This window comes from Bos javanicus, chromosome 8, assembly GCF_032452875.1.
Source record: "Bos javanicus breed banteng chromosome 8, ARS-OSU_banteng_1.0, whole genome shotgun sequence".
In the NCBI taxonomy this organism is placed as follows: Eukaryota; Metazoa; Chordata; class Mammalia; order Artiodactyla; family Bovidae; genus Bos; species Bos javanicus.
In genome coordinates this window covers 61412305-61435559 of record NC_083875.1, presented here as the reverse complement: position 1 = coordinate 61435559, position 23255 = coordinate 61412305, and positions in this window count along the sequence as shown.

The window sequence follows — 23255 nt, the reverse complement described above, 5'->3', positions numbered from 1 at the left end:
TTCTGCCCTGCCCTGCCGACCTGAGTGTCCACATCCACTGGCCTTGCCTTCTTGGAGGCCTGACAGGATCTTGAACTTAACACGTGGAGGGTGGGGCACCTGGTCTCCCCGAGCCATTCCCATACCTGGGCTTTCCTGTGTCAGGTAATTGCAACTCTGTCCCTTTGAGTTGCTCGCTCTAAATATCCTCAGAATCTTCCTTGCTTCCTTAATTTCTCCCAAACCCCACACTGAATTTGTTAGCAGGATCAGCTCTGCTTTGAAAATCCATTCAGGAAGGTTGATTCCTCCACTGTATCAACCTAGAGGGGTGGAATGGGAAGGGAGATGGGAGGGAGGTTCAAAAGGGAGGGGATATATGTATACCTATGGCTGATTCATGTTGAGTTTTGACAGAAAACAACAAAATTCTGTAAAGCAATTATCCTTCAGTAAAGAAATCAAAAAAAATCCATTCGGAATCTGACCACTGCTCACACCACCACCACAGCCAGCCCATCTGGGCCCTCCAACCCTGGAAAGTGTGCTCCCTGTCCCTCCCTGCGGCCTCACAACGCAGTTTCCTTTCCAGGCAGCAGCCTGAGTGGCTCCTTAAAAGCCTAAGCCCAGTTATGTCACTCTTCTTCTCAAGCCCGCCAGCATCTCCCTGTGCCTCTCAGAGTAACAGCCAGGTCTTCTCCTCGGTCTACAAGATTTGGCCCCCAAACACCCCCCAGGAAAAAGGGGACCATCCCCTACCCATGGGGGCAGCACCAACCCACCACCCTCACCCCCTCCAGGACTGCCTCCGCTAAGAAAGCCCCCTCCCCTCGGGGCACTCCCCCTTCCCAGGGGGCCTGCCCCCAAGGCCTGGTCAATACAGGGCGAAGGTCCAGTGGTCTTGCCCCAGCTCAGGGCACCCGTGAAAGGTTAGGTCACCTCCACACCTCCCTGCACCGGAGGGCTCCCATGAGACTGTCACTGCTCACCTCCTGTTCTGTTTTGTCCTGTCTCCTCCCCTCCACTACTCCCTCCTACAGGTGTTGATCCCGAGCGCCCCTCCCAGTAAAACTTCTGCCCACAAATCTGCCTCAGAGTCTGCTTCCTGAGGAACCCAATCTGTGACAAAGATCCCGGGACACCTGGCCCCCTTTTCCTGTCTGACCTCAGCTCCTCACCCCTGCTCCCTCACGCCCTTTGCTCAGCCCCTGGCTCCTTGCTCTTCCTTGAACACAGCAGACATGCTCCTGCCTCAGGGCCTCTGTCCTTGCTCTTCCCTCCACCTGGGAGGCTCTGCCCCTATATCCACACTCCCCCTTCAGGGCTTTACTCAAATATCACCTTCTCAAGGAGGCCCTTTCTGACCATCCTGTCTGCAAATGCAAAAGACCTGACACTTCCTATCTCTTTCCCTGCTTTGTTTTTTAAAAATATTTATTTATTTGGCCGCACCAGATCTTAGTTGCAGCATGCAGGATCTAGTTCCCCAACCAGGGTTCGAACCTGGGTCCCCTGCCTTGGGAGTTCAGAGTCTTAGCTGCTGGGCCACCAGGGAAGTCACCTCCCCAACCTGCTTTGTTTTTCTTCTTAGTCCTTAACACTATCTGATGCACCATACACTGTGTTTTGTTCATTGTCTCCCTCAACTAGAGCATAATCTCCATGAAGGCAGGGATTTTTGTCTGTTTTGTTCAATGCGCCTAGAGCAGTGCCTGGCACGCAATAATATGTGTTGACAGAATTGACTAAATTCACTGTTGTGAAATCTAACCATCCATCCATTCTTCAAACATTTATTTCTCTGGACACATCAGACTAGGTATTGTCAGAAACTCACATACACATACCATGATCCTCTCTCCACCCGTGGGTTTCTTGTCTGGGAAGAACTGGAACACTGGGCTGAGAGGACTCAGAGGAGCTGAAGATCCCTGCCAGGTGAGAATGGGCCACAGTGGGGGCTTTCTAGAAGAGGGGCTTGGCACCTTCCCTGGTAGGGAAAATGGATGGAGGACCTCCAGGCAGAGGGAGGGTGGGATTGAAGGTGTGGACCTGGGTTGGGTTGTTAAGGCCAGCTTGAAGAGGATAGAGCTTTGGGAAACAGTGGGAGAGATTCCTGGGAAGGTCAATAGGGTCAGCAGATGAAAATGTTGGACCTCTGCCCTGTGGACAATGGCAGACCACTCCCTACTCCCGGCCACTGCAACGTGTCTGGGCAAAAGACTAACGTGATCATCAGTTCAGTTCAGTTCAGTCGCTCAGTCGTGTCTGACTCTTTGCAACCCCATGAATCGCAGCACGCCAGGCCTCCCTGTCCATCACCAACTCCCGGAGTTCACCCAGACTCATGTCCATCGAGTCAGTGTAATGTGATCATAAATGGTCCATTTCACAGGCTGACCGTGCAGTCATCCAAAGATAAAGGAGAAGACCCAGAAGGACCATCGCAAGCAGGTTGTGTGAAACGAACACCAATGTGGGTGTCCAGAGAGCTGGGCTCCAGGCCCATGTCACTGCTAATTACACAGGCGATGTTTAGTCACACCAAACCATATTTCCTCCCGCTTGGAACCTGTCATCGAATCTCAGAACCACTGAGCTGCCAGGTGACCTCAGAGGTCAGCCAGTCCAGGTGGGAAATCAATTTACTGAGCTGAGAGTGTTTTTAAAATGAAATGGAAGAGAAGGGCGATGTCAGAGTGCATCACTTGTGGTAAAGGTAAAATTGCTTTGTGAAACTTTTGTTAAGGGTTGTGTGTGTGTGTTGGTTCAAAATATAAATCCACCTCCGAGGGTCACAGTAATAAACATTTGAAAGTCACTGCTTCTGTCCCTTCCCTCCACACTGTGTGGACTGCCTTTACAGGATCCCCAATAAAATGTCTGGCCTCTCTTGCTCACCTCTGGGAGCAGAATGCTCCCCTCTTCCAAGGCAAAAGCCCCCTCCATTGTTGACTGCTCTGTGCATTGGGAGCATTTCTTCATCTCAAATTGTCTTTTGGACACAGATGTATTGAACAGTCTTTTGGACTCTGTGGGAGAGGAAGGGGGGATGATTTGGGAGAATGGCATTAAAACATGTATAATATCATGTAAAACATGTGTAATATATAAGAAATGAATCGCCAGTCCAGGTTCGATGCAGGATACAGGAAGCTTGGGGCTGGTGCACTGGGATGACCCAGAGGGATGGTATGGGGAGGGAGGCGGAAGGGGGGTTCAGGATTGGGAACACGTGTACACTCGTGGCGGATGCGTTTTGATGTATGGCAAAACCAATACAATATTGTAAAGTAAAAAAAATAATAATAATAAACATATAAAAAGATAAAAAAATTTTCTCTTGTTCTCCTGCCCACTGGTCTTCCCTAGCTTTCTCCCCCAAATAAACCTAATCCCACCTTAGATAACAGCAGTAAGCAAGATGAAAACAGCTCTACAAGCCTCCCAGGCAGTGCTAGGGGTAAGTTCAGTTTGGTTCAGTTCAGTCGCTTAGTCATTTCCAACTCTTCATGACCCCATGGACGGCAGCACACCAGGCTTCCCTGTCCATAACCAACTCCCAGAGCTTACTTAAACTCATGTCCATCAAGTCAGTGATGTCTTCCAACCACCTCATCCTCTGTCATCCCCTTCTCCTCCCACCTTCAATCTTTTCCAGCATCAGGGTCTTTTCAAATAAGTCAGTTCTTCACATCAAGTGGCCAAAGTACTGGAGTTTCAGCTTCAGCATCAGTCCTTCCAATGAGTATTCAGGACTGATTTCCTTTAGGATTGACTGGTTGGATCTCTTTGCAGTCCCAAGGGACTCTCAAGAGTCTTCTCCAACACCACAGTTCAAAAGCATCAATTCTTCGGTGCTCAGCTTTCTTTATAGTCCAACTGTCACATCCATCCATGACTACTGGAAAAACCATAGCTTTGACTACATGGACATTTGTTGGCAAAGTAGTCTCTGCTTTTTAATATGCTGTCTAGGTGGTGTCATCTGCATATCTGAGGTTATTGATATTTCTCCCGGCAATCTTGATTTCAGCTTGTGCTTCTTCCAGCCCAGCGCTTCTCATGATGTACTCTGCATATAAGTTAAATAAGCAGGGTGACAATATACAGCCTTGACGTACTCCTTTACTGATTTGGAACCAGTCTGTTGTTCCATGTCCAGTTCTAACTGTTGCTTCCTTATCTGCAAATAGGTTTCTCAAACCCTTACAGCAGGAAGTGAAGAGGAACTAAAAAGCCTCTTGATGAAAGTGAAAGAGGAGCGTGAAAAAGTTGGTTTAAAGCTCAACATTCAGAAAAATAAGATCATGGCATCTGGTCCCATCACTTCATGGCAAATCGATGGGGAAACAGTGTCAGACTTTATTTTTTTTTTTTTGGCTCCAAAATCACGGCAGATGGTGATTGCAGCCATGAAATTAAAAGATGCTTACTCCTTGGAAGGAAAGTTATGATCAACCTAGATAGCATATTCAAAAGCAGAGACATTATTTTGCCAACAAAGGTCTGTCTAGTCAAGGCTATGGTTTTTCCAGTGATCATGTATGGTTGTGAGAGTTGGACTGTGAAGAAAGTTGAGCGCCGAAGAATTGATGCTTTTGAACTGTGGTGTTGGAGAAGACTCTTGAGAGTCCCTTGGACTGCAAGGAGATCTAACCAGTCCATTCTAAAGGAGATTAGTCCTGGGTGTTCATTGGAAGGACTGATGCTAAAGCTGAAACTCCAATACTTTGGCCACCTCATGCAAAGAGTTGACTCATTGGAAAAGACTCTGATGCTGGGAGGGATTGGGGGCAGGAGGAGAAGGGGATGACAGAGGATGAGATGGCTGGATGGCATCACTGACTCAATGGACATGAGTTTGAGTGAACTCTGGGAGTTGGTGATGGACAGGGAGACTTGGTGTGCTGCGATTCATGGGGTCGCAAAGAGTCGGACATGACTGAGCAACTGAATTGAGCTGAACAGAGGTTGGTTATGGAGAAGGAAATGGCAATCCACTCCAGTACTCTTGCCTGGAAAATTCCATGGATGGAGGAGCCTGGTAGGCTATAGTTCATGGGATCACAAAGAGTTGGACACGACTGAGCAACTTCACTGAACTTCACTGAGGTTGGTTATAGCTTTTCTTTCAAGGAGCAAGCATCTTTTAATTTAATGGTGGGGTAGAAGGACATGCGTTTACCTTCTCCTGCAAGAACTCCAAAACTACAACTAGCTGCTGAACAGTCGTTGACTGGAGAATGTTGGATCCCACCAAAAAAGGATACCCCACATCCAAGGACAAAGGAGAAGCCCCAGCAAGGCGGTAGGAGAGGCAAAATCACATTTAGAATCAAACTCCTTACCCACCAGAGACGCACAGAGGGCTCAAACAAACCTTGTGCACACCAGGACCCAGAGATCCCACAGAGACTGTGCCAGAACTGTGTTTGAGTGTCTCCTGTGAAGGTATGGGTCAGCAGTGGACTGCTGCAGGGGCAGGGGCTCTGGGTGTCGCAGACCTGGGTATGCCATAGGCCCTCATGGAGGAGGTCGCCATTAACCCTACCATAGAACTGCCAGAACTTACAGAGGACTGAGGAAACAGACTCTTGGAGGATACAAAGAGAACCTTGTGTGCACCAGGACCCAGAAGAAAGGAGCAGTGACCCCACAAGAGACTGACCCAGACTTGTCCCGTGAGTGTCTAGGAGTCTCCAGTGGAGGCGTGGGTCAACAGTGGCCTGCTGCAGGGTTGGGGGCACTGAGTGTGACAGTGTGTGCATGGGACCTTTTGAAGGAGGTCGCCACTATCTTCATTACCTCCACAATACTTTTATTTTATTTTATTTTTTAACTTTACAATATTGCATTTGTTTTGCCATATATCAAAATGAATCCACCACAGGTATACATGTGTCCCCATCCTGAACCCTCCTCCTTCCTCCCTCCCCATACCATCCCTCCGGGTCGTCCCAGTGCACCAGCCCCAAGCATCCAGTATCGTGCATCGAACCTGGATTGGCGACTCGTTTCATATATGATATTATACATGTTTTAATGCCATTCTCCCAAATCATCCCACCCTCTCCCTCTCCCACAGAGTCCAAAAGACTGTTCTATATATCAGTGTCTCTTTTGCTGTCTCGTATACAGGGTTATTGTTACCATCTTTCTAAATTCCATATATGCATTAGTATACTGTATTGGTGTTTTTCTTTCTGGCTTACTTCACTCTGTATAATAGGCTCCAGTTTCATCCACCTCATTAGAACTGATTCAAATGTATTCTTTTTAATGGCTGAGTAATACTCCATTGTGTATAAGTACCACAGCTTTCTTATCCATTTGTCTGCTGATGGACATCTAGGTTGCCTCCATGTCCTGGCTATTATAAACAGTGCTGTGATGAACACTGGGGTACACGTGTCTCTTTCAGTTCTGGTTTCCTCAGTGTGTATGCCCAGCAGTGGGATTGCTGGGTCATAGGCAGTTCTATTTCCAGTTTTTTAAGGAATCTCCACACTGTTCTCCATAGTGGCTATACTAGTTTGCATTCCCACCAACAGTGTAAGAGAGTTCCCTTTTCTCCACACCCTCTCCAGCATGTATTGCTTGTAGATTTTTGGATTGCAGCCATTCTGACTGGCGTGAAATGGTACCTCATAGTGGTGTTGATTTGCATTTCTCTGATAATGAGTGATGTTGAGCATCTTTTCATGTGTTTGTTAGCCATCTGTATGTCTTCTTTGGAGAAATGTCTATTTAGTTCTTTGGCCCATTTTTTGATTGGGTCATTTATTTTTCTGGAATTGAGTTGCAGGAGTTGCTTGTATATTTTTGAGATTAGTTGTTTGTCAGTTGCTTCATTTGCTATTATTTTCTCCCATTCTGAAGGCTGTCTTTTCACCTTGCTTATAGTTTCCTTTGTTGTGCATAAGCTTTTAAGTTTAATTAGGTCCCATTTGTTTATTTTTGCTTTTATTTCCAATATTCTGGGAGGTGGGTCATAGAGGATCCTGCTGTGATGTATGTCGGAGAGTGTTTTGCCTATGTTCTCCTCTAGGAGTTTTATAGTTTCTGGTCTTACGTTTAGATCTTTAATCCATTTTGAGTTTACTTTTGTGTATGGTGTTAGAAAGTGTTCTAGTTTCATTCTTTTACAAGTGGTTGACCAGTTTTCCCAGCACCACTTGTTAAAGAGATTGTCTTTAATCCATTGTATATTCTTGCCTCTTTTGTCAAAAATAAGGTATCCATAGGTGCGTGGATTTATCTCTGGGCTTTCTATTTTGTTCCATTGATCTATATTTCTGTCTTTGTGCCAGTATCATACTGTCTTGATGACTGTGGCTTTGTAGTAGAGCCTGAAGTCAGGCAGGTTGATTCCTCCAGTTCCATTTTTCTTTCTCAAGACTGCTTTGGCTATTCGAGGTTTTTTGTATTTCCATACAAATTGTGAAATTATTTGTTCTAGCTCCGTGAAGAATACCATTGTTAGCTTGATAGGGATTGCATTGAATCTATAAATTGCTTTGGGTAGTATACTCATTTTCACTATATTGATTCTTCCAATCCATGAACATGGTATATTTCTCCATCTATTAGTGTCCTCTTTGATTTCTTTCACCAGTGTTTTATAGTTTTCTATATATAGGTCTTTAGTTTCTTTAGGTAGATATATTCCTACGTATTTTATTCTTTCCATTACAATGGTGAATGGAACTGTTTCCTTAATTTCTCTTTCTATTTTCTCATTATTAGTGTATAGGAATGCAAGGGATTTCTGTGTGTTGATTTTATATCCTGCAACTTTACTATATTCCTTGATTAGTTCTAGTAATTTTCTGGTGGAGTCTTTAGGGTTTTCTATGTAAAGGATCATGTCATCTGCAAACAGTGAGAGTTTTACTTCATCTTTTCCAATTTGGATTCCTTTTATTTCTTTTTCTGCTCTGATTGCTGTGGCCAAAACTTCCAAAACTATGTTGAATAGTAATGGTGAAAGTGGGCACCCTTGTCTTGTTCCTGACTTTAGGGGAAATGCTTTCAATTTTACACCATTGGGGATAATGTTTGCTGTGGGTTTGTCATATATAGCTTTTATTATGTTGAGGTATGTTCCTTCTGATTGAAGGTCAGGAAGGGCAGCGGTGTGAATGTCGACATTCTAGGAATCAGCGAACTGAAATGGACTAGAATGGGTGAATTTAACTCAGATGACCATTATATCTACTACTGTGGGCAGGAATCCCTCAGAAGAAATGGAGTGGCCATCATGGTCAACAAAAGAATCTGAAATGCAGTACTTGGATGCAATCTCAAAAACGACAGAATGATCTCTGTTCGTTTCCAAGGCAAACCATTCAATATCACAGTAATCCAAGTCTATGCCCCAACCAGTAATGCTGAAGAAGCTGAAGTTGAACGGTTCTGTGAAGATCTACAAGACCTTTTAGAACTAACACCCAAAAAAGATGTCCTTTTCATTATAGGGGACTGGAATGCAAAAGTAGGAAGTCAAGAAACACCTGGAGTAACAGGCAAATTTGGCCTTGGAATACGGAATGAAGCAGAGCAAAGACCAATAGAGTTTTGCCAAGAGAACGCACTGGTCATAACAAACACCCTCTTCCAACAACACAAGAGAAGACTCTATACATGGACATCACCAGATGGTCAACACCGAAATCAGATTGATTATATTCTTTGCAGCCAAAGATGGAGAAGCTCTATACAGTCAGCAAAAACGAGACCAGGAGTTGACTGTGGCTCAGATCATGAACTCCTTATTGCCAAATTCAGACTGAAATTGAAGAAAGTAGGGAAAACCACTAGACCATTCAGGTATGACTAAATCAAATCCCTTATGATTATACAGTGGAAGTGAGAAATAGATTTAAGGGCCTAGATCTGATAGATAGAGTGCCTGATGAACTATGGAATGAGGTTCATGACATTGTACAGGAGACAGGGATCAAGACCATTCCCATAAAAAAGAAATGCAAAAAAGCAAAATGGCTGTGAAAAGAAGAGAAGCAAAAAGCAAAGGAGAAAAGGAATGATATAAACATCTGAATGCAGAGTTCCAAAGAATAGCAAGAGATAAGAAAACCTTCTTCAGCGATCAATGCAAAGAAATAGAGGAAAACAACAGAATGGGAAAGACTAGGGATATCTTCAAGAAAATCAGAGATACCAAAGGAACATTTCACGCAAAGATGAGCTCGATAAAGGACAGAAATGGTATGGACCTAACAGAAGCAGAAGATATCAAGAAGAGATGGCAAGAATACACAGAAGAACTGTACAAAAAGATCTTCACGACCCAGATGATCACAATGGTGTGATCACTGACCTAGAGCCAGACATCCTGGAATGTGAAGTCAAGTGGGCCTTAGAAAGCATCACTATGAACAAAGCTAGTGGAGGTGATGGAATTCCAGTTGAGCTATTCCAAATCCTGAAAGATGATGCTGTGAACGTGCTGCACTCAATATGCCAGCAGATTTGGAAAACTCAGCAGTGGCCACAGGACTGGAAAAGGTCAGTTTTCATTCCAATCCCAAAGAAAGGCAATGCCAAAGAATGCTCAAACTACTGCACAATTGCACTCATCTCACACGCTAGTAAAGCAATGCTCAAAATTCTCCAAGCCAGGCTTCAGCAATATGTGAACCGTGAACTTCCTGATGTTCAAGCTGGTTTTAGAAAAGGCAGAGGAACCAGAGATCAAATTGCCAACATCTGCTGGATCATGGAAAAAGCAAGAGAGTTCCAGAAAAACATCTATTTCTGCTTTATTGACTATGCCAAAGCCTTGGACTGTGTGGATCACAATAAACTGTGGAAAATTCTGAAAGAGAAGGGAATACCAGACCACCTGATCTGCCTCTTGAGAAATTTGTATGCAGGTCAGGAAGCAACAGTTAGAACTGGACATGGAACAACAGACTGGTTCCAAATAGGAAAAGGAGTACGTCAAGGCTGTATATTGTCACCCTGTTTATTTAACTTATATGCAGAGTACATCATGAGAAACACTGGACTGGAAGAAACACAAGCTGGAATCTAGATTGCTGGGAGAAATATCAATAACCTCAGATATGCAGGTGACACCACCCTTATGGCAGAAAGTGAAGAGGAACTAAAAAGCCTCTTGATGAAAGTGAAAGTGGAGAGTGAAAAAGTTGGCTTAAAGCTCAACATTCAGAAAAATAAGATCATGGCATCCGGTCCCATCACTTCATGGGAAATAGATGGGGAAACAGTGGAAACAGTGTCAGACTTTATTTTTCTGGGCTCCAAAATCACTGCAGATGGTGAGTGCAGCCATGAAATTAAAAGACGCTTACTCCTTGGAAGGAAAGTTATGACCAACCTAGATAGCATATTCAAAAGCAGAGACATTACTTTGCCAACAGAGGTCCATCTAGTCAAGGCTATGGTTTTTCCTGTGGTCATGTATGGATGTGAGAGTTGGACTGTGAAGAAGGCTGAGTGCCAAAGAATTGATGCTTTTGAACTGTGGTGCTGGAGAAGACTCTTCAGCGTCCCTTGGACTGCAAGGAGATCCAACCAGTCCATTCTGAAGGAGATCAGCCCTGGGATTTCTTTGGAAGGAATGATGCTAAAGCTGAAACTCCAGTACTTTGGCCACCTCATGCGAAGAGTTGACTCATTGGAAAAGACTCTGATGCTGGGAGGGATTCGGGGCAGGAGGAGAAGGGGACGACAGAGGATGAGATGGCTGGATGGCATCACTGACTCGATGGACCTGAGTCTGAGTGAACTCCTGGAGTCGGTGATGGACAGGGAGGCCTGGCATGCTGCGATTCATGGGGTCACAAAGAGTTGGACACAACTGAGCAACTGATCTGATCTGATGTTCCTTCTATTCATGCTTTCTGGAGAGTTTTTATCATAAATGGATGTTGAATTTTGTCAAAGGCTTTCTCTGCATCTATTGAGATAATTGTCTGGTTTTTATTTTTCAATTTGTTAATGTGATGTATTACATTGATTGATTTGCGGATATTGAAGAATCCTTGCATCCCTGGGATAAAGCCCACTTGGTCATGGTGTATGATCTTTTTAATGTGTTGTTGGATTCTGATTGCTAGAATTTTGTTAAGGATTTTTGCATCTATGTTCATCAGTGATATTGGCCTGTAGTTTTCTTTTTTTGTGGCATCTTTGTCAGGTTTTGGTATTAGGGTGATGTTGGCCTCATAGAATGAGTTTGGAAGTTTACCTTCCTCTGCAATTTTCTGGAAGAGTTTGAGCAGGATAGGTGTTAGCGCTTCTCTAAATTTTTGGTAGAATTCAGCTGTGAAGCCGTCTGGACCAGGGCTTTTGTTTGCTGGAAGATTTCTGATTACAGTTTCAATTTCTGTGCTTGTGATGGGTCTGTTAAGATTTTCTATTTCTTCCTGGTCCAGTTTTGGAAAGTTGTACTTTTCTAAGAATTTGTCCATTTCTTCCACGTTGTCCATTTTATTGGCATATAATTGCTGATAGTAGTCTCTTATGATCCTTTGTATTTCTGTGTTGTCTGTTGTGATCTCTCCATTTTCATTTCTGATTTTATTTATTTGATTTTTCTCCCTTTGTTTCTTGATAAGCCTGGCTAATGGTTTGTCAATTTTATTTATGCTTTCAAAGAACCAGCTTTTGGCTTTGTTAATTTTTGCTATGGTCTCTTTTGTTTCTTTTGCATTTATTTCTGCCCTAATTTTTAAGATTTCTTTCCTTCTACTAACCCTGGTGTTCTTCATTTCTTCCTTTTCTAGTTGCTTTAGGTGTAGAGTTAGGTTATTTATTTGACTTTTTTCTTGTTTCTTGAGGTATGCCTGTATTGCTATGAACTTTCCCCTTAGGACTGCTTTTACCGTGTCCCACAGGTTTTGGGTTGAGTGTTTTCATTTTCATTCGTTTCTATGCAAATTTTGATTTCTTTTTTGATTTCTTCTGTGATTTGTTGGTTATTCAGCAGCGTGTTGTTCAGCCTTCATATGTTGGAATTTTTAATAGTTTTTCTCCTGTAATTGAGATCTAATCTTACTGCATTGTGGTCAGAAAAGATGTTTGGAATGATTTCAATTTTTTTGAGTTTACCAAGGCTAGATTTATGGCCTAGGATGTGATCTATCCTGGAGAAGGTTCCATGTGCGCTTGAGGAAAAGGTGAAATTCATTGTTTTGGGATGAAATGTCCTAAAGATATCAATTAGGTCTAACTGGTCTATTGTATCATTTAAAGTTTGTGTTTCCTTGTTAATTTTCTGTTTAGTTGATCTATCCATAGGTGTGAGTGGGGTATTAAAGTCTCCCACTATTATTGTGTTATTGTTAATTTCTCCTTTCACACTTGTTAGCATTTGTCTTACATATTGCAACGCTCCCGTGTTGGGTGCATATATATTTATAATTGTTATATCTTCTTCTTGGATTGATCCTTTGATCATTATGTAGTGATCTTCTTTGTCTCTTTTCACAGCCTTTGTTTTGAAGTTTATATTATCTGATATGAGTATTGCTACTCCTGCTTTCTTTTGGTCTCTATGTGTATGGAAAATCTTTTTCCAGCCCTTCACTTTCAGTCTGTATGTGTCCCCTGTTTTGAGGTGGGTCTCTTGTAGACAACATATGTAGGGGTCTTGTTTTTTTATCCATTCAGCCAGTCTTTGTCTTTTGGTTGGGGCATTCAACCCATTTACGTTTAAGGTAATTATTGATAAGTATAATCCTGTTGCCATTTACTTTATTGTTTTGGGTTTGAATTTATACACCCTTTTTGTGCTTTCTGTCTAGAGAATATCCTTTAGTATTTGTTGGAGAGCTGGTTTGGTGGTGCTGAATTCTCTCAGCTTTTGCTTGTCTGTAAAGCTTTTGATTTCTCCTTCATACTTGAGTGAGATCCTTGCTGGGTACAATAATCTGGGTTGTAGGTTATTTTCTTTTATCACTTTAAGTATGTCTTGCCATTCCTTCCTGGCTTGAAGAGTTTCTATTGAAAGATCAGCTGTTATCCTTATGGGAATTCCCTTGTGTGTTATTTGTTGTTTTTCCCTTGCTGCTTTTAATATTTGTTCTTTGTGTTTGATCTTTGTTAATTTGATTAATATGTGTCTTGGGGTGTTTCGCCTTGGGTTTATCCTGTTTGGGACTCTCTGGGTTTCTTGGGCTTGGGTGATTATTTCCTTCCCCATTTTAGGGAAGTTTTCAACTATTATCTCCTCAAGTATTTTCTCTTTTTTCCTCTCTGATTCATTTATTTCTACCATTCTATCTTCTAATTCACTAATCCTATCTTCTGCCTCTGTTATTCTACTATTTGTTGCCTCCAGAGTGTTTTTGATCTCATTTATTGCATTATTCATTATATATTGACTCTTTTTTATTTCTTCTAGGTTCTTGTTAAACCTTTCTTGCATCTTCTCAATCTTTGTCTCCAGGCTATTTATCTGTGATTCCATTTTGATTTCAAGATTTTGGATCAATGTCACTATCATTATTCGGAATTCTTTATCAGGTAGATTCCCTATCTCTTCCTCTTTTGTTTGGTTTGGTGGGCATTTATCCTGTTCCATATACCTGCTGGGTATTCCTCTGTCTCTTCATCTTGTTTATATTGCTGAGTTTGGGGTGTCCTTTCCGTATTCTGGCAGTTTGTGGAGTTCTCTTTATTGCAGAATTTCCTCGCTGTGTGTGGGTTTGTACAGGTGGTTTGTCAAGGTTTCTTGGTTAGGGAAGCTTGTGTTCTGGTGGGAGGAGCTGGATTTCTTCTCTCTGGAGCCTCCACCATACTTTGGCCTGAGATCAAACAATAGGAAGGGAACACAGCCCTGCCCATCAATGGAAAATTGGATTAAAGATTTATTGAGCATGGCCCCACCCATCAGAACAAGACCCAGTTTCCCCCTCAGTCAGTCTCTCCCATCAGAAAGCTTCCATAAACCTCTTATCCCTCTCCATTAGAGGGCAGACAGAGTGAAAACCACAATCACAGAAAACTGACCAAACTCATCACATGGACCAAAGCCTTGTCTAATTCAATGAAACTACGAGCCATGCCATGTAGGGCCACCCAAGATGGACGGGTCATGGTGGAGAGTTCTGACAAAATGTGGTCCACTGGAGAAGGAAATGGCAAACCACTTCAGTATTCTTGCCTTGAGAACCCCATGAACAGCATGAAAAGGCAAAAAGATAGGACACTGAAAGATGAACTCCCCACGTCGATAGGTGCTCAATATGGTACGGGAGATCAGTGGAGAAACAACTCCAGAAAGAATGAAGAGACAGAGCCAAAGCAAAAAACAACACCCAGTTGTGGATGTGACTGGTGATGGAAGTAAAGTCCGATGCTGTAAAGAGCAATATTGCAAAGGAACCTGGAATGTTATGAGCAATGGGATGCAAAGGAACCTTGAATCAAGGCAAATTGAAAGTGGTCAAATAGGAGATGACAAGAGTGAACATCGATATTTTAGAAATCAGTGAACTAAAATGGACTGGAATGGGTGAACTTAACTCAGATGACTATTATAGCTACTACTGTGGGCAAGAATCTCTTAGAAGAAATGAAGTGGCCATCATAGTAAACAAAAGAGTCCCAAATGCAGTACTTGGATGCAATCTCAAAAACAGCAGAATGATCTCTGTTTGTTTCCAAGGCAAACTATTCAGTATCACAGTAATTCAAGTCTACGCCTTGACCAGTAATGCTAAAGAAGCTGAAATTGAACTGTTCTATAAAGTGGTAAAGAACCTGCCTTCAGTGCAGGAGACAAAAGAGGCACGGGTTCAATCTCTTGGTCAGGAAGATACCCTGGAGGAAGACATGGAAACCCACTCCAGTATTCTTGCCTGGAGAATTCCATGGACAAAGGAGCCTGGTGGGCTACAGTCCACAGTGTTGCAAAGAGTCGGACATAACTAAAACGACTTAGCATGCACAACAAGGCTCTTAGCCAAGGTCTTTGGAGGTTTTAGATTCATCCACTTCTCTTGCCTGCCCAGCACCCCTTCTCCAGGAAGCAAGACCCAGGTCTTCATTCCGAGCTACCACCTCTGCCCAACCCATAACCTAGAAGCTTAAGGGGGCCTGACCCCAGCCCTTGACTCTAATGATAGCCAATGGGAGCACTACAGTGCCCTTGTTCATGGGGACTGGCTCCAGAGTGGTTACATGGTCTAAGTGAGATAATCGAAGGCAAACAGGAGATTTCCCTGGAAGTCTAGTAGTTAAGACTCTGGGCTTCCACTGCAAGGGGCATGGGTTCAATCCCTGGTTGGGGAGCTAAGATCTGGCATGCTGTGCCAAGAAACTGGAAAAAAAAAAAAATGGCAATCAGGGACTTTTGCTGAAACTGTTAGAAAAGATCATGTAAGATGAAGACAGTGAACTCTAAGCCCAGAACTGCAGTGACCATCTCTGCCAAAGCCTAGGGAAAATCTGCCAGGGAACGAAGCCAACACAGAGGAGAGTAAAGGATATGAGGAGAAAGGGGGAGAGAGAGAGAGAAGCAGAGGGAGGTGGTGGGGGGAATAATAGCCGCTATCAGGGGCTGAATAGTGTTTGCCCCAAAATTATGTTATACTAATTCTCTGTATCCCAGAATGTGATTTGTGTGGAAACAGTGTCCTTACAGAGGTATTTAAGTTAAGACGAGGACATTTGAGTGAGCCCTAATCCAATATGACTGGTGTCCTTATAAAAAGGGGAAATTTGGACACAGAGAAAACACGGACAGAGGGGAAATGCTGTGATGACACACAGGGACGATGCCTGTGATGCCCTCAGAGGACAGGGGACTATGGTGATGCACTGCAAGCCCAGCAGCCCGGAGGTGGCCAGCAAACCGCCAGGAGCTAGGAACAGGCAAGGGAGGACTCCTCCATAGATTTCAGTGCAAACATGGCCCTGCTGACAACTTGACTTCAGACTTCTAGCCCCCAGAACTCCAGAGACTGTATACTCCTATTGTTTTACGTCACACAGTTTGTGTTGCTTTGTTACAGCAGCGCTTACACTTATATAATCTTTACTATGTGTTCCACACAGATCTTAGTACTTTACATATGTTAGCTCATTTAATAGTCACAGCATATCTCCATTTTACTATTGAGGAAATTGATGTTAAATAACTTACCCAAGGTCACATAACTTATCCAAAGTGAGGCCAGGATCCAAACGCAGTCAGCATCTGACCTCTAGACAATACTGCCTGTCAAGGGAGAGGGCACCCTGGTGACGCTGTTGAAGCTCTGGATCCAACAGCCAGGGGCCAGTTACAGGAGCCAACAAACACCCATGTTTTTGCCTAAGCCCTTTGATTTAGGTTTCTGTCACTAACCAACCCACACCATAGGTGTCCCGGCTCTGTAGACCTTGCTCTACAGATGGTTCCCAGACACTTTGTCATCTTACCCTCTCCATCCCTCCCCTGGATACACTGCCATTGGGGGATGTCCTTAATTTCTTGCCTTGTTACAAACTAAGTTTCTTAAAAATGACACACTGGCTCTCTGGATGGTTCTCATGAACCAGAAGGCAGGGAGTCGCTAGCAAGGAACAGCAAGAGGGCTGAAGAGAGTTTTCTGAAAAATTCGTCAGGGAAATTCTCCTTCCTGAGTTTGGAGCTGAGAGAATTAGAAGAAAAGAGGAATGAAGCACACAGGCAAGAAGTTCACGTGTGACTTTAAAGAACTGGCGTCAAGAAAGCTGCGGGAGTTGATGGGAAAGATGTAATGGAGGGAGGAGGAAGAAGAGGTGGAGGGAAGGGTACCTCTCCAACGTCCCCCTTCCCCACATGCCTCTCCAGGTCCCTACAATCATTTTTATCCAAGCATTTCTAATCTGGCCCTTTATCTCCTACAGGAAACCCCAGAGCTGACAAAGTCTCAAAAAGATTGTGAAAGTGCTCAAAAGGCAGGAAGGCTTCCCAATAAAAGTAGGATGTTCCAGTCTGGAGAACCCTGGGCTAAGAACATCTGATCACACTCTAGAAAACCCAGAGGGCCAGAGAAGAGGCACAGGGAACTTGCCATCAACTCCCAATCTAGTGCCTAAACGCACCCTGTAGATGGTGAAAGACAAGTTTCAAGCCAAAAAAAAAAAGGCCTATGAATAAAAAAATGAGTGATAAACTTTAATGACTCAGAATGTCATGCTGTCAAATTGCAACACGTTGAAAACAGATTTAGAGCGTTTCAGAGGCTTCTAATGGAAGGAGCCTGCATGCATGCTCAGTCATGTCTGGCTCTTTGCAACCCCCTGGACTGTAGCCCACCAGGCTCCTCTGGCCATGGAATTCTTCAGGCAAGAATACTGGAATGGGTTGTCATTTCCTCCTCCAGGGGATCCTCCTGACCCAGAGATCAAACCTGCATCTTCTGCATTGGCAAGTGGATTTTTTTTTTTTTTACCACTGAGCCAGCAGGGAAGCCCCCAGTGGAAGGAAACAGCTTGGTAATGCTTGTTGGTCTTGGTTGATGACAGATAGGGATGGATACAGACCCAAGCAAGCAAGAGGCAGGAAACTGGAAGGAAGTACAGGCGACAGACGACACGGGACAGGCGAGACAGAGCAGAAAATGGAAGGGAAAGGCAAGATGCAGAAGGGTCAAGATGGAAAGAGAACTCCTGGGGGCCTGGCAGAGTGACAGGTACCACCGCTGATGAGAACAGAGGTACCTAGATAAGAGAAGGGCCCTGCAATCTAAGGGCACACAGAGGAGGCTGACGAATGCTATTAGCAAACAACTCTCTCAGTTGATAACTCTCAATAAACAGAACTTCGCAAATGGCTTGGTTTGAATTTCCAATACTTGATAGATTTCAAACCCAGAACAATTATTTCTGATGTAAAGGATCAATAAACTGTTCCCTGGGCTGAATCCCAAGGAAAAAGAGACACTTCCAACAGGGTCGTTAGGATTAAAACTCCTTCAAATGCCAAATAAACACTGACTTATCTCTTTTTAAAGAACTTTTTTGTAAGGCAAATGTTCGCTTTGTAAGGAAAAGCAGGAGAAAAATTAATCTGACGTACTGTGACCTCCGCGGGCTGGGTCTGAATTACATTTCCACACGGCCTGTGACGAGCATTCACATCTTGCACTCCACTAGCTGGTGCACTTCGCAAAGGTCGCGAGATGAGCAGAAGCTCTCTCTATTCCCGGGTGTGATCCTGCCCCCTTCCTGGCTCCCTCTGTCTCTGATGGAGCTCACCCATGTAGGGGTGAGCCACCTGCAAGGCCTGTTTCATAGTGATTGGATCCTTCAGCTAAAAGTCTAAGGATAGAGGAAGAGGAGGGGGAGAAAGAACAAGAGGAAGAAGAGGAAAGGGGAGGAAATACCAAGAGAAGACAGCGTGACAGGAAAGCCTCACAGCCCCCCAAACCCAGAGTTCCTGTGTTGGTTTCACCCATGGTGAGGTTCACATTCATGTGGGTCCAGAGCTTCTCTGTCTACATTACTATATTCCTTCTTTCACCTTCAGCATGAGGTCAGAATTCATACCTTTCAGAAGATGGCAGGAGCCAAGAGGAAAGACACGGCTCATGTTGGATAGTAACACACTCATATTCCTTCTTGGGCTTCCCTGGTGGCTCAGCTGGTAAAGAATCTGCCTGCAGTGTGGGAGATCTGGGTTTGATCCTGGTTTGGAAGATCCCCTGGAGAAGGGAATGGCTGCCCACCCCAGTATTCTTGCCTGGAGAATCCCATGGACACAACTGAGTGACTTTCACTGTATTCACTGCGTATTCCTTGTTTAGGAGCTGAACATTCCTGAGCTGGGAACACACACAGATGAATTGGGTCTGACCTTGCCCCCAGAGAGTTTAAAATCAAGGTGAACCAGGTATATAAATCACTGACTGGTACACATGGGCACTGGACATGCCTGTCACAGCCTCCCCACCCACCAACTCCCTGAGAGAATCTGTCACCAGCTTCAATCCAGGTTGGATAAACATGTTCCAATTGTTTATGAACTGGAATTCTGCCTGTTCTCTTTCTTCCCCTCTCTTTCCCTCTCTCCTCCTTTCTCTGTCACTCACTACATTAGAAGTAATAAATGGCAACCCGCTCCAGTGTTCTTGTCTGGAGAATACCAGGGGTGGTGGAGCCTGATGGGCTGCCGTCTATGGGGTCGCACAGAGTCGGACACGACTGAAGAGACTTAGCAGCAGCAGTAGCAACCATCTGTTGGGTTATGTTTTTTTCTAGTCTCCTCCCCCAGTACTGGTTTAGAAATTGTACATCCTATTCCCTATTGACCCTTTAAACACTTAAAAACATATTTAAGTGTATATTTTTCTAACAGACTAAAGGGAATTGGTATCTTCATTTTCCTCCCTTCATATTCCCTGTGCTCCAGACTTCTCTAGAACTGAAGCTAGTTTTCAAACACAAAAAGGCATTGCAGTTGTGTTTCTGTTGATAGCTGTGTGCAAGAGTAAGGAAGATGTGGGGAAAACAAAGGAAACTTTTGGGGAGACAACGGGGGGTGGGGGTTAGGGTCCAAAGGCAGGACATGAGGAGCCAGTCGCAGATCAGACACCCACTCTTCATGAGAGAGGGACTTCAGGCCACCTGTCTCCAAGCCCAGGCCACTGACAGCCTGGTGACTCAGTGAGGAAGAGCCTTTGTCCAATTCACCATGATGCTCCTCTTGGAGGGCGACCCCACCATGTCCCAGGGACTCCCACGCTGTTTCTTTGGGGTGAACATACACACAGGAGCACCCCAGGCTGGGAGAGCACGTTGACATCCCCTGTTACATCCATACAGATGTTCCCAGCTCCCTCTTTTCCTTCCATTTGTTGCCTTTCCATCTTCCTGGGCCAAGAGTCTCGCCAGTGACAAACTCTCTCAAGGGAAAGATGAACTCTGAGATGAGATGTGAAATTAGAAAAAAAATTTAGAACCAGAGCCTGCAGCCTTGGCAGAGGCCCTTATATCCCAGAAAGCCCTTCAGAGGAGCCCCAAGGTTCCCCTACCTTGCCAGCTTGTCCACTTATATTTACTATTCTTCTGGAATCAGCTATAAAAATGAATAGAATATTCTTCATTCTCTACCTAGGATATAGAGTGATCTTTCAAAAATATAAATTGGATTATGTTCTTCCCCTTTATAAAGCCCTTTTGGTGGCTTCCCATTTTTCCCTTAAAATAAAATCCAAATTCCTTGTGATCTGGCTGCTGGTTGCTTCTCCCACTTGAGGATATGCCATTCTCACCTGTCTACCCCACCCTAGCCCTACAAGGCAGCCCATCGGTTCCTAGGAACCGCCAATCTCATTCCCAGTTCACATCCTTTGCAAATGCTGGTCCCACAGCCTTGAAAACTTAGCTCCTCTGACTCTGGCTTGCCCCTGGCTCGCTCTTTCTCATCCTTCAATTTTCAACTTAAATGTCACCTCCTTGGAGAAGCCTCCTTCTCCAATCACCCATCAAAATTAAGCACTACCACCCATTTATTTTCTTTTCACAGCACCATCTTCCCTTCTCTTTCTACACTTCCTTCAATGCATGATTTCTTATCCATTTGCTTGTTTCCTTATTTATGGACAGTCCTGCCCCACCAGGCTGCCAGTTCCCCTGAAAAGACCCTGTCTTCTTCACTACTGTTTCCCCAGCACCTTGGACAATCTCAGTACATACAGCCTACTCAATCATTATCTGTTAAATGAATGAGTTGATTTCTTAAATATGCACTTATTGAGCATTCCAAGGCTGTGGTGAAGAACAAGTAAGATCACACTATGCAAATATGAATGGCTACCATCATCAGTATCATCCATGTTTCTACTGAGATAAACTTGGCAGAGGACAGCACAAGTCAACCACCAGTCAGTCTTGCCAGGCTGGTTATTTCCAGCACTACCTGAACAACAGCCACCATCAAAAAGGTCAAGGTTTCACCACACTTCACACAGGGATCATTTACAGTCCAATCATTTGGATTAATCTCCTGACTTAGGTTTGATCTGTTTTTGTCAAGCAAGCAAATACATATTGATATTTGCAGAGAGCTTCCTGCATGTGGTGCCCACTAAAATATGGCTGCATTTCCCATAGTAATTGTCTCTAGAAGCTCATTCCCAGCTGCGCTGGCTCATTTAGCTAATCTGCAGTAAGTATGGTATTGATCCAAGCAGCAAGAGAGGAGTACATTAGCCTGGCCCATAGAAGGGTGATTACTTCAGCTGCATGGTCAATTCACAGACTTGGCTGAAGCGTCTTCCGAAATGGTCTGGAAATCAGCCCCTCTGCCTCATATCGTCTTCAACCACCTTGACACACAATCACACAGCCAGTGGAAACTGGGCTGGCCACAAGGGTAGTGGCAATATGAGGACAGCATCTCAAGGAGATCTTAGCACATCACTCCCATGAAAGGGCTCCTATCCTAATTTCTTCATGTATTCATAGCTGACAAAGTTTTATAAAAATGATAATGTCACGGAAGGACTGATGCTGATGTTCCAATATTTTGGTCATCTGACATGAACAAGACGACTCATTGAAAAAGTCCCTGATGCTCAGAAAACTTGAGGGCAGTAGGAGAGGAGGGCATCAGAGGATCAGATGGCTGGACGGCATCACCAATGCAATGAACATGAACTTAGGTAAACTCTGGGAGATGGTGAAGGACAGAGAGGCCTGGTGTGCTGCAGTCCATGGGGTCACAAAGACACAACTGGGCAACTGAACAACAAACTGCTCACTAAGAGGCATTAAAATTGATATTCTTATATGCTACTTATGGAAATGTAAATGAGTATAATCATTTGAAAGGCCAGTTTGGCAAGACATGTCAAAATATTTATATGCTTTGACCCAATAATTCCACTTGTTTGAATTTACTCTTAGTAAATAGTCATGAATGTGCAGTATTGCCTTAAATAACTATTAATGTTCAAAAATAGGGGATTGGTTAACTGAATAAGCTATTGTATATCTTTTTAAAGGATACTTACTCTTCAGTCATGGAAAGGTTTTTGTGATTTATTATGTGGAGTGTCGGGGGTGAGCAACTTTCAAACAGCTGTGAACAATTTGTACATCATTATCCCAAAGTGTTCAAAAGTAAATTTGTATATATACATAGAAAACCTACTGGATTGATAAAGGAGGCAGCAGGGGGGGCGGGGATGGGGGCGGGTACTACCCAGGGAATGTTGCAGTATCCGCTATTCTGTCTGTGTTTGGAAGATTCCACAATTTAAAAAATTGAAAATATATACACCAAAATATTAACAGCAAATGTAGGATCCCAGGGTATTCTTACTTACTTCTGAGAAATTGTGTACATTTCCCAAGCTTTCTTAAGTGCATCTGCATTCATTTTAGGATCCAAAGAGAAAAACAAATAAACTTGCTTCACAAACGCACTTCACAAACTTGCTTCACCAGCAACGCCGTACGTATGAGTGCCTGGTTGGCGTGTACCTGCCACGTGCAGGGTCTGAGAAGCTGTGACGGAATTGAGAGCTAGATGGGGAAAGAGAACAGGCATGCAGGCAGGAAGAAACATGTACAGAAAAGATGGTGAATGCCGCTGTTTGGCTGGCTAGGACTCATAAAAGGTATGGTGGGAGACCAGACTGGAAGCGTCAGGGGGTCCCAGAGTCAGGCAACTAGGAAGCCATGTAAGGGGTGGGGAGGGGCACACGGGGAGTGGTGTGCAGGAAAGCCCCTGTGCTGGAATGGTCCCTGCAGGCTGGGTGGAGGTGGTAGGACGGGCCACACCACAGGCATGGCATCTGGTGGAGAGGCTGGAAGGTGGCCAGGAGACAGAGAAGTGGGCAGTGGGCAAGAACATCCTCCAAGGCCCAGCTCAAGGCTCCCTAGAGTGGTGGCTAAGAGTTCAAGCAGAGGCACCAAGCAGCCCGGGTTTGATCCTGGCTTCAGCGCTCACTAGCTGTGTGGCCATGGGCCAGTTACATCACCTCTCGGTGCCTCAGTGTTTCTGTCAGGGTAGTGGGGATAATAATAGCACCAGGTTGTACGGCTGCTTGGAGGATATCAACAGAAACGCAGCACTTGGTCCAGGGATGTGTAGAGTGTGGGTTAGCAGATGTTATTTATCCTGACCTGAAGGCCACCTGTCGTGCCCTGAGTGGGGTACGCTGTACCAGCAAGGGGTCCAAGCCAAGGCAGACGAGGGGTTCTGTCTCTCTGATCCTCCTTCAAAAAGTGGTCAAGGAGTTAAAATGTTGACAAAGTCAAGATGAAGGAGAGACTAAAAGGATGTTGTAATAAGTGTCAGTGAT